We start from the raw sequence: 16,799 nt of genomic DNA on the forward strand, positions 1-16,799 counted from the left end.
ACCAAATACCCACTTTTATCTAGCCAGGCCAGTAAAAGCACTTACTGCTGGGTCACCAAGATATATTGATAAGGAAGGACAAAAACATGGCCTGTAACATAACACAGCATCTATATATACACAACTGCATCCTGCTCGAGAATAGCACGAGACAGCCTACTCCTACACTATTTTCACTACAAACATAATGGTGGCTTTTCCATGCATATAACACACAAAATCCCTGGATATGATTTTTATGTGCTCCATAAAGTACAAATATGGTAAAGGAAAGGAAACAGCACAGCCAATATTTTTTCCTAAACAGACTAATAAAAAAAGAAAAGTGTGTTATGAAGTAAAAGCGAGCTTATTTCCCATTCATGTGGTACTTGAAGCAGAGGTCTGTGTATGTACTTGTCTAAGTCTTTGCAAAGAGTAAAGACTTTCTGCAGCTGCTAATAGAAAATATGGTTACATTTTCATTTCTTTTTTCTTTCTTTCTGTCTTAAATGATATTGAGAACAGGTAATAAGCCTGGAGGGAAAGCCCTGGAAACAGGGGTAGAATTTCAAGTCTGCTTTTTAGTGACCTTCATGAGGAAAATAATATTATTAAATCTCGGTACGTTCTGCCGCATAAAAATTAGCATAGTACAAGTTGTTTAAATTACCTCTATTTATCTCACATGTCAAATTGTACAGAAGTATTCATGTTCAGTGGCACGTAAGTGTGAGGTCGGTTATTACCTTTAGTAGATTTTAAAAGCAGTGGTCAGGTTTAAGCACTGTAACACTGCCTGTCAAATTTGCATTTGCCAGCTGAAGTCTACCATGGATTTAGCAATCCCAACAAAATGAATGTGATGGGAAAAGGCAGCAAAACCTTCAGCCAAGTTTAGAGCCCCATGGTTGAAATTTTGCCAGGATTGCCCACTGAGGGCTTTTGCCCAGGGCAGCAGCAGGGTCAAAGAACACACCTCTGCTGACCGACAGAAGCTTTACAGCATCGACGTGGCTTGTGTGTCTTGTGCAGTCCTGAACAAAACTAAATTCATTCCAAGTATTTTCCAGAGCTGACCAGTTACAAACCCTTCTTTAATGCATTTCAGAGGTGGGGGAAGAGGGGTGTTGGAAAACTTGTTAGCAAAAGAGAAACAGGCATTATTCCTTAATCTATGGCATTCCTAAAACCTCACTTCTAGCTGGAAGCATGGGACCAGACACAACTACAAGGTTAAGTCCAGTACAAAAGTTAGCAGATCTTCCCAAACAAATGGCAGATACAGCCTTGCAAAGGCCTTGCAGTTGGCTCTTAACAAACCCTGAGCATTTGGATAACATCACCGCCACCAGTAATGACAACAAAAGCTCCCCAGAACCCTGAAAAATCACAGAGGTTTGTATTTCTTGTATCTCAGTGTCATTTGTAAGAACCCTTCCTTTTCTGTTCTCTTCAAAAAGACAGAAAAAACCATATTCCTACTTCAGGGAAGCCCTGCCTTAGGAAAGGCTCGGATGCATTTCTAGTAAAAAACCCAAAGCCCAATAGTATGTAGATGTCTCACTGGGGCCAAGTCTTTCTATGATTGAATTTGGTGTGCAGAATTTCACTCCTTGGCATTTAAAACAGGATCACAGAAGGCTTTGAACAAATAGCATTAGAGATGGCCTGTTTTCAGATTCAGATTGCTTCCTAGGCATTCGAGTCAGATTTCAGAGCAATGAACCTGCTGAAATATTCTTGTGCAAGTAGGGAATGAAGCAAGACTGAGTCTCCTGCTACCTCCATCATACCCATGACACTGAGACACACAGCACATGCAAAGACATGAAAAATACAGGGCACAAATCACAGAATACAGTAATGCTGCAAGCAGATGCCACACATCAAACAAAGCTTTGCAAGCTAAGAGCGGACAGCATCTTCATTAGCTTATTGCCCAAGGAGGTGAGTAACTGACAGCTGCTGTGCCCAGCCTGGGGCACACTGGGATCCTGTGGGCATGAAGATTGTGCAGAACACACAGACTGCTCCAGGAGCTGAGCTGCTCTCACTACAAAGCAGGAAAAACTTCATTTTCTCTCAACTTCCACAAAGACTCTGGACATCACAGAATATTACATTGCCAACGTACAAGAGACAGGAGTCCCTTCACCCTTTTAAATAGTAAAAATCTACATATTCACTGCAGATCTTATTTTCTTTAATATCACTAAATCTTTTCCTAAAAGGAATTGCTGAGTGAATGCTAAATATGTTATCTTAGCAACCTCTGGCAGGAGATGCTATTTGATTTCATGTCTGAGTTATAGATTGCAGCATATGAATATTGTTTACCTTTTAAGAAGCAACACCAGTGAAGCAAAGAATCAATCAAAAACAGATCTAAGGAATCACTCATTTCACGTAGAGGATTTGTGGATGGATGAGAAGATTAGACACCGAGCACCTGAACAGTGAACTAACAGTACTGCAGATAAAAACCAACAAACAGATTAGATGTGATGTATCACATTAGATGCTGTTAAAGCATTAGCCTACTGTGCATGTTATAATATACCTAGGACAAGATAGTGGCCTGCTTACTTATTTCTCCACCTTCCCAAGCAGTTGTGCTGTGCTGAGCAGACACTGCAGCAGTGAGTGTGGGGAAGAACAAGACAAAATTAAATCAGTTCTTTCCTACATTGCTCTTTCCCACCAATTTACTTCCGACATTAAAAATGCTGTGTCCAATTGCTATGGGACCTGTGTGAAACTGAAACAGGTGACTTCTGCACTCTTCAGTTTCAGATGAGCTAACTTCTTCACTGCACTTGAGGACCCCACTGGGAAGAGAGCTTTCCTGTTGCTCTCTGGCTCATCTGATCTTTCTCTCCCCACATCCCAACAGAACCTATTTCCAGGACTCTGTAACGTATCAGTGAAGTGGGCTTCCCCCCAGGAGCTGCAGCAGTCCAGTCATTAGCCCATGCCTTTTAAAGGTATTCACATTCCAAAGCAGCAGAGGCATGGGGGGGGAATGCAGGGACCGTGTTAGCCCAAATGGTTCCCTATCCCCAGCTCCTGTGAGCAGGCAGAGAGCAGAACTCGGAAATAGAGGCAAGAACATGCATTTTCATCACTGGCAGCGGAGCAGCAAAAGCTCTGTGGCATGGGCTCAAGCAGAAAACAGAATGCAGCAGCTTTGTTCTTCTCACCGGAATAACTCACTTCAAAATAGGTAAGACCAATGTGTCAAGTTACTCGGGAAGAGGTCTGCAGAGCTGGGGAAGGGAGAGGAAGCGACATGCAGGACAGAGCAGGATGTGCAGCTGATGTTGCAGGTTTGGACATGGAAAGAAGGAGAATGGAGGATTTTTTCACAGAAGATACCACATCAGCAAACTTAAAAGTGGCCATTGTGTAGTTTGTTACATTCCAATTAGTGCCAGGCAGAACTTCCCTCCCAGCTCCCTGAAGCAGCTCTAGCAGGACTCCTACAGAAACAGTATGGCCTTGCTTATGGGCACAAGCACCTTTTGGGTACCTCTGTGCAGCAGTGTTTGGACATTAGGTAAGTGGACAATACATGCTCAACTGCTACCAGCTCCTGGCCCAAAAAGGAGAGAAGAAAAAGAGTCAGATGATTTCCCAGTCCCTTCTCTTTCCTGTTCTAGAATAACAAGGAGAGCCTAACATGGCTAGGCCGTTCTCTGCTGCATGGCAAACTGCCCAGAGAAGGGGAATCTCCATGGGTGAAAAGGATAAGGGCCCTGTGTGCATGAAAGCACTAACATCAGGAGAGCAAGTGATTTCTAGTCAGTGCAAGGCTGCAGCAAAGCAGGAACACCTTGCTATACAAGCTGAGACTATGAGCAGTAGAATGCAGATTAACCACTTGGTTGCTGCTTACCATGCCAGGTACATTGGGCTAAAGGCACCTCCATCCAGTGCTGCCCGACGTGCCAGGTACATCCCATGATGTTCCATTGAAATCACAACAGGCCATCAATAGAACGTGGCTGCACGGATGCAGAATGGAGAACCAGCAGGGACGCTGTTAAATGCAATTAAAAAACTGCAATCAAAATTGAAAGGTACATTTTAAAACGGCCACCTGCCTTATATATGTAACTACCAGAACAACCTCCCCTCCACCCAGCTCCCCAGCACTGCTGAACTGTGACAGAAACACAGCAGAAGGCCTCTGCAAGTTTCTTGATGACTCTGGCCACCTCCAGTCAGGGCTCCCAATGGCGCTGAGCTTCAGGGGGACCAGTCCATGTGTATCCAAGAACAGCAGATCCCAGGATGTCTGCACCAGCTTCCTTCTGCCTGGAAATTCAGGCAACTATATATCACCATTTAGAAATGCCTTTACAAGAAAGCCCTGGCGCCAGAGCTTTATGGTCTCATTCCCCACATGGTAAAGGCAATAGAAGGAACACTTCAATACTGATTATCTGTATTGTCCCAATTTCCCAGTCCCCCTTCCCAAGCCTTCGGAATCCTGTTCTTCTAGAGATGTTATGGCATTGAGACAGGCTTTTGTTACATCTGTGGGGCAAGATGAGAAAAGAAAATAGTGTGTATCTTCTACTTATAATGATGCTTCACTGCTATTTTAATGTAGGTTCTCGGAGACTGGAGATCAAGTTGATTCATGGGGAACTGCAGGTGGTATAAGAGTCGCAAAACTTAAGATCTGTAATTTCACCCTTCCCTGCCCAAAGGAAAAAGCAACAACATCTTTTCCATGTCAGGGAAAAGCACATCCCACAGATACACTCAGCTTGCCAAGCCTAGGGTATCCTCTGCAGTGCCTATCCTCCTTTCCCCAGAGCTCCTATAATCAGCTCCATGCAGTCTCAGGGTAGATGCTAAGGACTGGTCCCTCTCTACAGGTGGTGATGCTGCCCCAATGGGGAAAAAAAGTAAGACAACAAACCCACAACACAAAAAGCAGAACAGAAACAAGCCTGCAGCCTCGCAAGGATTTAAAATAGGGGTTTAGACCTTCATAGTGAAGTGAAACTTCAGCATAGCTCTTGTCACATCGATGGCTGCATGTCTCTAGCTGTGCTGTTAGAGATAGAAATCTTACATTTAAAACGGTAAAAGAATATTGATTATTATTTCAACCTTAAAAGGTAAGAGGCCAAATGAAAAGACTTACAGTAATTAATGTAGCTGGACAAGAGAGAACATAAAGGAGGACACTGGCCTGCGAAATAGAAAGTGTCTTTGTGAAAAGGATGCTGAATCTAAGGAGATAGTTCTTCATTCGTCCTGGACATTTGCTGGGCTCAAGCCCAGGACAGTGTTCCCATCATTCCCACCTGCATTCTTATCCCCACAATTCTGTAACTAAGTCCTTTTCACACTGAACTAATAGGTCTTTTGTATTCAGATTGCCCTGTTTTGACTGCTATAGACTGAAGATTTTTAAATCTTGTCAATACAATGAAGAAGTGAAATGTAAGCAAGTGTTTGCTTACTGACCTGGGCTATGCTGAGCCAAGAGCATTTGCTGAACCAGTCTGAACGGACAACTGCCAGAATGAACAGACCAAACACGTTTAGATAGCATGCAGCTTTAAACATCATGGCCAGAGCCCCAGGGATTTGGAGCTCCCCTCTCCCCAAGAGATCACACACTCTAGAATGCACGCAAGCAGCATACTACTGGCTGCATCTGCCAGCATCAGGACTGCAAAACACTCAGCGATACCAGCAATGCTCTGTTTAGGAAAGGCTGAATGCTACGTAAAGGTATTTCTTGAACAGCAGCTCAAACGCAGAGTTACACCCAGATTACAGCAATTGGCTTCTTGCTACTATGAAGTAAGAAGCTCTTCTCCATAGTTTTATTTCCCCTCTAGGGCAGAGATTAGCAGAGAACTGCTTAAAACAAAGGTGTTTCCTACTGTTAGAACATCACATTGCAGTCAAAAGTGAAGCTTCCTGCCAATTCCTAAACAGAACCCTTGTATATTATACATTTATTTTTACTGCTGATATGAAGGAGACTATGACTACCCAAACCCTTCAGTGGGAGGAGAAGAGGAGAGGCATGGACATTGCAGATCTTGTCAGGCAGAGCCAGGCCCTAAAAATTCCTGCGTATCTGCAGAGCACAGCTGATCTCAGGAACACAGCAGTGGCACAAACCAAATAAAGCCTCAGAAACTAATGAGCAGCAGTAGACGTTGGGCTCTTCTGCAGCCCTGCAGCAACTGAGCAAGCTCAGTTCCAACTGTACCTGCATTGCAAACAGGAAGAGCAGTTCTGATGTCCCATGCTAATCTAATGACTCCTTATTGCACTAAAATACCCACATATTCAGTGGAATAGCTCAGCCCACACAGGAGGAAGGATACCCTCCGCCCATCCACCAGTTAAGGCTCCTTTGGTATGCAAAATTCCCTAGTTTCCCAGGTACCTTTGAACCTTGATGTACAGAATTCTCCCTTTACAATGCAAGAATTTAGGACATGACTAAAGGATTGTTGCTACCTCCCAGCTAATCCTAGAGAGTGTTAGGCAGAATCAACAACTCTATGAATTACATGGAGTAGCAAGATGCTTCTGGTAAAAGCCTGGGCCCTGTCCTTCAGTATGGTAGGCACAGTTGGCAGCGGGGGCACAGGATGGCAGTTTCATGCTGAGCATTGCTGTAGGGCAAGAGCACGTGGCATGGCAGAGAAAAAAGAATGTTCTGACCCTCCAGGTCATGGACATGGGTAGTAACAGCCTTGGACCAAAATGTCATCTCTCTCACCACATGCCAGATACCAGAAAGCACAGGAACAAACTCTGCTGTCTCGTTTTCTTCTACAAGACCAAGTCTCACTCCTTTATCATCTGTACCTACAGATGCAGCAGGAACAGTTCTTCTTATAAATAAACAATGCCTTAAATACAGAACCTTTTGCACTCCCCCCCCCCCCAAGAACTGACCCTTTACTCAGCCCTCTACTTCCCAGAGAGGCCTTTGTGTCTAAGCTTCACTTCAGTGAAGCCTTTCAAGCAAACCCCTGTTTAAGAGTTGGTCCTGACAATATCAAAACTCTACTGCCTGCCAAACATCCCTCCAAATCGGATGCGTAACTGACCACTCAACCTTCATAGATTTGATTCTTTGCAACCGCCAAAAAGTGTTTCTGCAGCTCTGAGCCTGGCAAATGAGAGGATGCCAGAAAGCCACTATTGCTTGATGAAGCAGAAGGCCTAACAGACTCAAAGGTTTGCAAACTGTGCGGGGCGTTGCATCCAAATCTATCTGAACTGAAGATAACCTAAGGGGAAAACAGGCTATACTCATTTTCAAAGTTCTTCATTTCCTTGGCTGCCTCTCCTCAGCCACGACTTCTCATTTTGACTGTTTTATTCCTCCGTCATCTTCACTTGAGAATTCAGACTTTCTTTAAACTCAGCTCACAGGCTGCAAGGAGGTCACTCAACACTCCCAAAATCCACCTCTTTCCAGCAAGGCTCCCATCCTGCCATCTGTATCCTGCAGCACTACACAAGAGTGGTCCAGGGCTGCAGATACCTTGTATATTCGGCCAGGCCCTCTGTCAGTTTCTCAGCTTTGGGGATTGCAGCCCATCAAGGCCATGGGGTGTTGAAAACTTTGCTATAATAAAGCACAGGATCTTCCTCCTTCCCTTCCCTAGACACTGTCATTGTCAAGGATTTTCTGGCAGTCCTCAAAACACACAAATTATATGTTCTTGTCATGAATCAAGACTTAAAGCATCTCTCCATTTAAAAAAAGCGGAAGGGGAAGAGCAAGGCAGAGGGGAAGGTACTTCTGTCCAAGATTTGGTTTTGAAAAGGAGATTGGCAGCCTATGCATGTGCTTTACCCTGTAATCTGAAAGCTCCTCAGGACAGGACCCCTCAAAGCATTTTATACTGAACCATATACACACCCCAGAGCAAAAGAACCAGCGGCTCCCCGCATCCGTTTCAGTCTGCACAGCTTCTCCTAAATCAACACTGCCAGAAGGCAAGGCAGCCCTATAACAAATTAGCACCACTCACAGTTTGTTGAAGTTGCTGTTCCATTGTTTGTTTATTTAAAACACACACACCTCCCAAGCTTGCTCTCTGCTGCCATCACCCAAAACCCGGATTTGTAGTCTCAGAGAGAGGCAAGCAACGGCAGTGGATTAAATCCATGCAGAGCAACAGTCACCACGCTGGGACTCTGCTTGGGTTTTGCTCTTTCCCTACAAGCAGAACAAAAGAATGCCCAGACTTTTCCAGCCTGGAAATCAAGGTGCTGAAATCCTGATTTGGGTACTTGACTAGGAAAGTGTCGTTAAAAAGAAAGAGCCACAGGCTTGAAAGGACCCAGCACTAATAAAACTCTTAGTGCTAATGCTATTTATGAACATCCAAGGGATAATCTGCACCCCTTATCAGCCCACGAGATTATAAAACCTTTAAAATAGGAAACATGCCTTACTTCATAAAGCACTGCATAAGTTTACAAAGCACAATATTAGCAGTAATAAATAATTGTCAAAAGTCGAGCGAAGAGGTGGCTGTAAAACCTGAAAAGGTGCTGCCATTCCCATTTCATTCTGAGCTCTGGTAACTCTGTAGGTTGACAGGTTGTTCCCACTTGGTTTACTCTTACACACCAGTCTGGTTTTACTTCAAAAGACTCTTTGGGAAATGTGCTACGCTTTTATTTACACTGGAGAAACTAATATTTTTATCATGAGGTGATCGTGACAGGGGTGATTTTAAAGAGCTGTAGTAGATTCTTATCCTTCCACCGAGTACAGTCTAATTTGCCAGCATGTGTCAGTGTGCCAGCAATGATTCCTTTACACAGCATTTCTATCTGTAGGCACTTAATGTACACAGAGCACCCTGCTATCTGAGTAGTTGCTCACCAGTTGCATCATGTAGCCTGTAGATACAGCTTCTCTTTCATTTCTCTTGGTTTATATGACATTAAGCTCTTGGCTGCTGCAGGCATAGTGTACAGGACAGTAAAGTCAACATCATCATCTCAAACCCTTACATGCTCTCACTTTTTATTTTTTTCATTTTTTGAGAAATGTTTCTGGTTTATGAATGCTCTAAATGTTTGTGTCTTTTGGCTGTTGTATCATGTGCTGGCAGATAGTTCATCATCCAAAGCATCTCTGCTAGCCTGGGTTGAGCACAGTTTGGGTTTCTGGACAGATGAACAGTAGATACCACAGTCACCTCCACCAACCTAACAATGATTAAGGAAATGACTATGAAAATAGAGACCTTTGCATGCCAGAACAATTACAATTTTATTCTTCAGATAACCCAGGGCTTATCAAGTGTTTAAATACTCAAACTTAAGTATTTCAGAAGCTACTCGCTTTACATTTGTCACCTAAGGAAATTGCTAAAGCAGTTTGAGCATTTAGTTCCTGTCAGAAGAAAGCCTCAAAGAGCACAGCAGAATAGATCACCCTCCTTTCAGCACTATTAAAACCATCTCGTTGGTAATTACTCTCCTCAAGGTGGGTGTGGGGGAGTGAAAAGCTGGAGCAGATTCTATTTATAGAAGATAACCTTGGGAAAAACTGGAGTTACCAGAGAAACAGGCATGAGGGGTGAAGTTGTGACAGCACTGAAACTAGCAGGAGACACAGGTGTACGCGGTGTCTGTGCCAGAGAGCTCCGAGAACACTGTGGCTGCACCTCCTGCAAGATTTAGGCTTGGCTGGCAGGTTACATAGGCTCAGGTGAAAATTCACATATTTAAAAGCTTGAGCAAGAGTTAGCTCCCCACACATGCTAAAAAGCTATTTAGAAGTTTTCTGGATCACTTCCCATAGAGCTCTCCCCTCTCGGCAAGGAAGGTGGTTACATCAAAACTAAAAAACCCAAACAGAACCAAAACAGAGAAACCAAAACGGTCAGAGAGACTGAAACCTCCCTTGCACAGAGGAGACAACTCAGTTGTTTTATAGCTACAGAAACAGGATCAGAGCCTGGCCAAAGGAGTAATAAATGTACAAACTACTGCTAGCAGCCACAACAAACACTGATACTACACCTTGGACTGGAAAGAAAACGTCGCTACCACTTCCAGCAGTTAATAGATACATATAATATAAATATATACCACCCACTAATATAACAGCACCAAGAGACTCTCAGAAGATGCAAAAGTGTGTTTAGTGAGAATATGTTTGGACTAAAACCTCTCTTTTGGCATTGTGCAGTCCCAAATACCTGTAACTGGTATCAAGCTGCTTTCGGAACCTGGCCCTTGGCGGCACATTATTTAGACATATGCAATTCTGTCATAGAAAAGGGCTAAATAAATTGTAGTTCTGTTATGCCACAGTGCAGGTGCTCCAAAACACACACATTCTGAGGCTCATGAACCCAACAAGAGATATGCCTCATCAGCCACAGGGATATTCTGATGCCATCCAGCTTTCTCTGACCCATCAAGTCAGTCCATGTAGGGTTAGTCTTTTCCATTCTCCAGGCATTTGCTTGGCAGGCACCTCACTCAGTATGTTTTAACAGCAGGAAAACCATCCCAAAATCCAGACATCAAACAACAGTAAATAAATAATCCGAGTAAGTGGCACATGTGGCATCCTTCTTATCATAACGTATCCACCACTGTGGATGCTAACATGGCTTTCACACGCCTCCTTTCTCTGCTACCTCAGTGTAGGAAGCCTGACAATAATCCCAAATCCCCAGACCCTTCCAGAACCAGTCATTGCACACACAGATCCATTCCAGGCAATTAAAGTCTTACAACATGGTATGTAATGTAAAAGCCCATTTAATCTTGTGCAGGCAAGAAATAGCAGGGACCTGCCTGTAGAAAAATTTAGAAGTATCTAGTAATTCATCAAATTGATTTAATACAGCCAGCTGCATGTGAGAGTGCTGGCCCCAGTAGCAGCGATAGCCCCAGTAGTAGCAATAGCCCCAGTAGTATGTGTTTGCTTACAAATGGGCAAGGGGCTTTGGCACAGCTACTGCAGCCTTTGAAAAAGTTGGTTTTGACAAGCTGGGAGAGGACTTGGATTTTCCAGCTGCTCCCCAAGCAGGAGGCAATTCAGCAAACACACCCAAGACCTGCAGCAGACACCACTCCATAATTTGTCTTCATTATGTTCTAATTTTCACACAACTTTCTATTTTTTGCAATAAGCAGAAAAAGCAATGGTGAAATTTTTCATGTTTCTAAAAGCAGAGGAAAGGTCAGGATACACTGCTACATGCAATTTGCTCCTTCTCTAGCAGGAGCCTTTAAGAGTGCTGGGCCAAGGTTTACTGCTCACATTTTCCCTGTTATTCTTGAGCCAACAAATCAAATATTGGTGTCGGGTTCGGTGTGTTTCAAAACAAAAGGTGTATTGGAAGGGGAGTTATTGTGTTTGGTTTTTTAGAGACAGTTATTCATAACAAATAGTGAAATTGCTGAGAAAATAAATACTGCTTTGCCATCTTGCAGCTATTGCTTCTTTCCCCCACAAGGAATTGGGTCGCTGAGAGACATGCAAAGCTTTAGACAGGAGTGACAACTGTGCTAAAACTTATTGAGGTGCCCCAAATGAGTGATGGGTTTGGGTCTTTCAGTGGGATGAATGGCACAGTAGAAATTCTTAGTCATGCTAGCAGTCTTCAGGTGTATTTTTTGTTACAAAACTTTCATTATAAAAGACAAAGGTATGGTGGTTAGAAGAGAACGTAAATTACACCAGAACTCCAGAGCAGAGTCCCAGCTCTGGCCATTTCTCACGTGAAAGAAAGGATGGTTGTTACAACCCAGTTTTTTCTTGAACTTCATTTTCGTTTTCCTGGGAAGTGTGAAAAAGCTTTTTTCCTCATTTGGTTTTTAACTGATCTTATTATTTAAAGGACTTAATAAGGAATCTAAAAATCTACAGAAGGGTTTGTTGAGGGAGGGATTAGAAAGAGAAAAGCCTCATAAAACCAACCCACCCCCTCCAACCATGGGGTTTGTTCTTCTGCTGCATATAGAAACACAAAACCATGTAGGCTGGAAAAGACCCTTTAAGATAATTGAGCCCAACTGTTAACCCAGCACTGCCAAGTCCACCACTAAACCATGTCGTACCTACATACCACATCCACACATCTTTTAAATACCTCCAGGGATGGCAATCCAACCACTTCCCTGGGCAGCCTCTTCCAATGCTTGACAACCCTTCTGGTGAAGAATATTTCCCTAATATCCAATCTAAACATCCTGTGGCACAACTTGAGGCCATTTCCTCTTGTCCTGTCACTTGTTACTTAGGAGACCAACACCCACCTTGCTACAGCCTCCTTTCAGGTAATTGTCGAGAGCGATAAGGACCCCCTGAGCCTCCTTTTCTCCAGTTTAAACAACATCAATTCCCTCATCCATTCCTCCTAGGTCTTGTTCTCCAGACCCTTCAGCAGCTTTGTTGCCCTTCTTTGGGCAGTCTCCAGCACCTCAGCGTCTGTCTTGTAGTGAGGGGCCCAGAACTGACCACAGTGTTCGAGGTGCAGCCTCACCAGTGCCAAGTACAGGGGGATGATCACCTCCCTAGTCCTGCTGGCCACACTATTTCTGATTCAAGCCACAGTGCCATTGGCCGCCTTGTCCAGCGGGGCACACGCTGGCTCATGCTCAGCCAGATGTCAACTTACACCCCCAGGTCCTTTTCCACTGAGCATCTTTCCAGCCACTCTTCCCCAAAACCGTAGCATTGCATGGGGTCGTTTGACCCCAGTGCAGGACCCAGCACTGACCCCTGTTGAACCTCACACAATTGGCCTCAGCCCATCGGTCTGGGCTGTCCAGATCCCTCTGCAGAGCCTTCCTGCCCTCCAGCAGATTAACACTGCTGCCCAACTTGGTGTCCTCTGTAAACTTACTGAGGGTATGGTTGATCCCCTCATCCAGATCACTGATAAAGACACGCACACTGATGCCCCTTTGCCTCCCCATGAGAAATCCAAGAGATCTGACATAAAAGGCCAGAAAGACACTGTACTCAGTTGGGCATATGATGGGGTAGTACTGGGAAGCAAAGAAGCAGCTGAAACTATATGGGAATAACAACAACATTCACAGAAGTTCCCCTTGGATACATGTCAGCATGTGGGAATGATGGATTAAGACTGAGTATTTGCATTTCCCTGTCAGATGCCAAGATATCAAAGCTGGCACGCTAAGGTGTTCTGGCGGTCCTTGAAGGAAGTCTCCAGCCGTCAACATGGCATGTGTACAGAGCTCTTCCCTCGCAAGTGTCTCTCTCTAATAGCACATGCATTTGTAACTTTAACTATGTGATCTAGGTTAGTGCTCATAAAAGTAAAGGATTAGCAGCTACAGCATAGCACAGGCAGCTGGGCCAGCTCTGCTGGCAGATCCCTGCCAACACAATCAACCCCAAATTAATCCTGCACTGCTCCCACCCACACGCAGCAAGCAGGTAGTGCCGTGGTGCCAACTTCTTCAGTCAACATGTAGGAGCAGAGAAGTGCCATGTTATCACCTCTTCTGAAGGCCACAGGAGAGCATTTTGATTCTTGCATACAATAGGCCCACTGACACCTGAACAACTAGAGTGCAGGACTGACTCCCTGTCAGACATGGTTCTTAAAATGAGATGTAGCAGTTCTGCATCACTGCCCCCTACAACAGACTTCAGTGCTTTTATGGGCTTTGGTTATTTTGGTTGTTTGTTGGGTTTTTTTTAAGCCAGCATTAACACTGCCAATGGCACATTGTTTTCCTGGCTGGGGAGAATAACAACAAAACCAACCAAACAAACCAGCAACACAGAGAAATAGATCTATTATTACAGATGAGGCATCATGATCTGGTTTAGCCCATCCACTTCAGGGCCACCACTGAAAATGTTAGGTCTTGCCCTCTTCCTGCATCAGCCCTGGTTCTGGCTCAGTGTTACAGCCTCATGGTCCCCAAGAGTAGCACAGCAGAGAGCCAAGGACCAGGAACACTCATCAGCAAAGCTGGCTGTAAAGCCAAATCCCGTGTCAGAGGTCACAGCAGTAACTGAGGGCTGTGCTTCAGACTCCAAAACATCCTCCAGTACCCAGGATGGCTGCTGGCAATAGGTGAAAGATGGTGGTGAGACAGAGAAACGATGAAGAAAAGAAAGTTCTTGTGAATTATTGCTGGCAGTGCTCAGTGCATGGGTGATGAGAGGACGGAGCAGAGCAGTACTCGGACCAGGAGGACCTTCTCTTGCATAGGGGCAGAAACAGAAGGAAATACTCCTGCCTGCTTTGGGGCCTGAAATTCTCCTCTCTGACACCCCAGTTTGCATAGCCAGGAGCGAGATCAATGCCTAACTACATGAGATGCTTCCACTTTGCCATGATCTTCGTTTCTAGATGTTTGGTAGTTGTTGACTTCCTCCCTTGGAATTTTATAACAGCCCAGCAAAAATGAAAGTTCTCCCAAAAGTCCCTGAAGCGCATCAGAAACTGGAATCTGCTGCAGGGCTGCAGTACGTTGTCTCAGCAGATTCAGTGGGTAACGAGGTCTTCTGAAACACAGTGTAATAAGTGTTTCTGCCTGGACTTGCCAAAAGACCTTAATGCAAATACAACTCCAGGAAAATTAGGGTGGACTCTAGTGGCTGCCTCCCCCTCAGGGGTTTGGTTCTTTTTGTTTTTTTCCTTCAATCCTGATGAAATTCATTACAGTTGCATTTACACTGAGGTTGCGATTTAAATTTGCCACAGCAGGCAGGGCAGGTTTGAAAGCCTGATGTATCAGCGCGTATGTGCTTCCTGAAGAACAAGGGTAGCTGCAGAACCTTCCCCAAGGGGTGCCTGGTTGGCCCCCTCACCCCCTTGACATGTTTGCTGTCACACAGGCCACTGAATTCCTGGCAAGTGGAGCAGGCTTGCTCCTTACAACCAAGCAGCCCCACATTCAAGCATGCCAGTACTTTCCTTGAAGGTATTTACAGTTTACTTTTTAGTGCTACTTTAAGTTCAAAGGGGCTAGTAAAGCCCCATTAAGCCATTTACATCAAACTGGTTAGTTAATTATCCTGTTGCAGGCTTTAAATTAGCAATTTATAACCCCTTCCCTAGAGATGTCAGTATTTGGAAACAACTCAGCCAGGACATTTTGCAGCGTGCAGTTAAGGAACAAAAACCCCCACTAAACCCAACCACCATCCCCCAAAAAACATAACCAAAACCCAGCCAAAACCAACCAAAACCACAGAATGAATCTCATTTTTGGTTGGAAATCAATTAACTTTGGGAGAACCCAGTAGGGACAGGGGTGAGAGCCAGCCCACCATTACCAGCAAGCAGGGATAGTCAGGCCATGTCTACCTTAGGCTGTGCAGCAAAACGTATACGCAGAGACACAAAGCTAGCCTGGGAGGCACCACAGCTAGATGAGGATGCTTCTTCCCTTAAAATGAGATATTCTGCTTCTTAGTATCACAATCAGAAGTATTTTCACATTCGTATGTACAAAAACGTGTCTGCTCACAAGGAATGAAAAAGATCTGAGGCTTTGGGGCTGGTCAGACTGTGAATGCCAGCACAGGGACTAAAGAGGACCATGGGTTTTGGTCAGCACCTCTGCTCATGCAGGTAAGGAAGCCTTTGCCTCAGTGCAGCCATCATTCAGGTTAGGATTAACCAGATTCAGATTTATATCCCCTTGCCATAAGGGTCAATGACCTGCTCACAGTCAGGGGCCAGGTGAGGCTGGAGCTGAGGAGTCTCCATCCTCAGGACCTTCTCCCCTGCCAACAGCATTTCATTTCTGAGGAGAATCTGTTGTCCTTTCAGGGTCTGGTTATACCAGTCCACCCCACTGAGAATGCAGAGTTCTTATAGAAGGGAATAACATCCTTTCTCCTAAATAACTTGCTGCCCAAACTAATCAGGTCCTAGGGTAAAACACGCCTCTCACCCTCCCTTCCTTATTTCCACCAGCCATTTTAAGTTCTACAAGCAACTGACATACTGGATATTTATTGGCAAATTCTACTTAAAATAAAGATGGGAGGGAAAGACTGTCCAGTTGCTACTATTTTCACACAACAGCCCATCAGGTACAGAAGAAATCTTGGCCCCAGTCCTGGAAGCTGACCCAAACCAACACGCACTTAAAACCTCACCAAGAGCAGGAATCCATGGAAAGAAAGGGCATGTGGAGCGAGACCAAGGCAAACTAGGAGATTCCACTTTAGCAGCAAATAAAGGCCATTAAAACATGAAGTTTGAGAGAAAAATTCCATTATACTTGAAAGACAAGACCGACGGAATCAAGTCATGATAGACCCTGCAATCTTTTCCCTCCATCTTAATGCATCCCCTTTTCAATGGCGAAAAAGAGGTTATCTTCTGCCAAGCAAGTGTCAGATTAACAAAAAAAAAAAAAAGATAAAAATCTGAGCAAGTTCATTTCCTTACACTACACAACAATAAGATTTATTCTGCTTTTGCTTGCTTTTTCTTTGGTAGGGAAAGTAGCCATTTCACAACACTTTAGGGGATGGGGGGCAGATGGGAAGAAGAGAGGGAAAGACAGATTTCAAACCAAAGGCACACAATATTTTTGTACAGAAGTTGCTAAGATGATATCACTTTTATGTGATTTACTGCTCCAAATCGCAAGACAGAGGCCTTACAAGAGGAATACAGGTAAACACAACATAAAATCTAAATTATCTAAAGGACTGAAAAACCCAGCCCCACACATAGACGACATTCTCTGAATTCTCTGCCCTTTCTTGGGAGCAGTTACACCCAAACCATCACTCAGCCCAGAAGCTGTTCTCTCCTGCTAATCACTGTGGAATC

At 44.4% G+C, this 16,799-nt stretch overlaps 1 protein-coding gene and 1 long non-coding RNA gene across 2 annotated transcripts in view; one reads left to right on the forward strand and one right to left on the reverse strand.

Moving 5' to 3' along the window:
- LOC136021037 (uncharacterized) overlaps positions 1-16,799 on the forward strand; it is a 143,900-nt gene that overhangs the window by 102,185 nt on the left and 24,916 nt on the right. The window lies entirely within an intron of this gene.
- HIC2 (HIC ZBTB transcriptional repressor 2) overlaps positions 1-16,799 on the reverse strand; it is a 43,277-nt gene that overhangs the window by 4,894 nt on the left and 21,584 nt on the right. Inside the window, exon 2 of the mRNA XM_065692803.1 lies at positions 3,878-4,021. The gene's annotated coding sequence lies outside the window, so the exon portion shown is untranslated. The remainder of the gene's footprint in view (positions 1-3,877; positions 4,022-16,799) is intronic.

The sequence above is a fragment of the Lathamus discolor genome, chromosome 12 (assembly GCF_037157495.1).
Source record: "Lathamus discolor isolate bLatDis1 chromosome 12, bLatDis1.hap1, whole genome shotgun sequence".
NCBI classification, from domain to species: domain Eukaryota; kingdom Metazoa; phylum Chordata; class Aves; order Psittaciformes; family Psittacidae; genus Lathamus; species Lathamus discolor.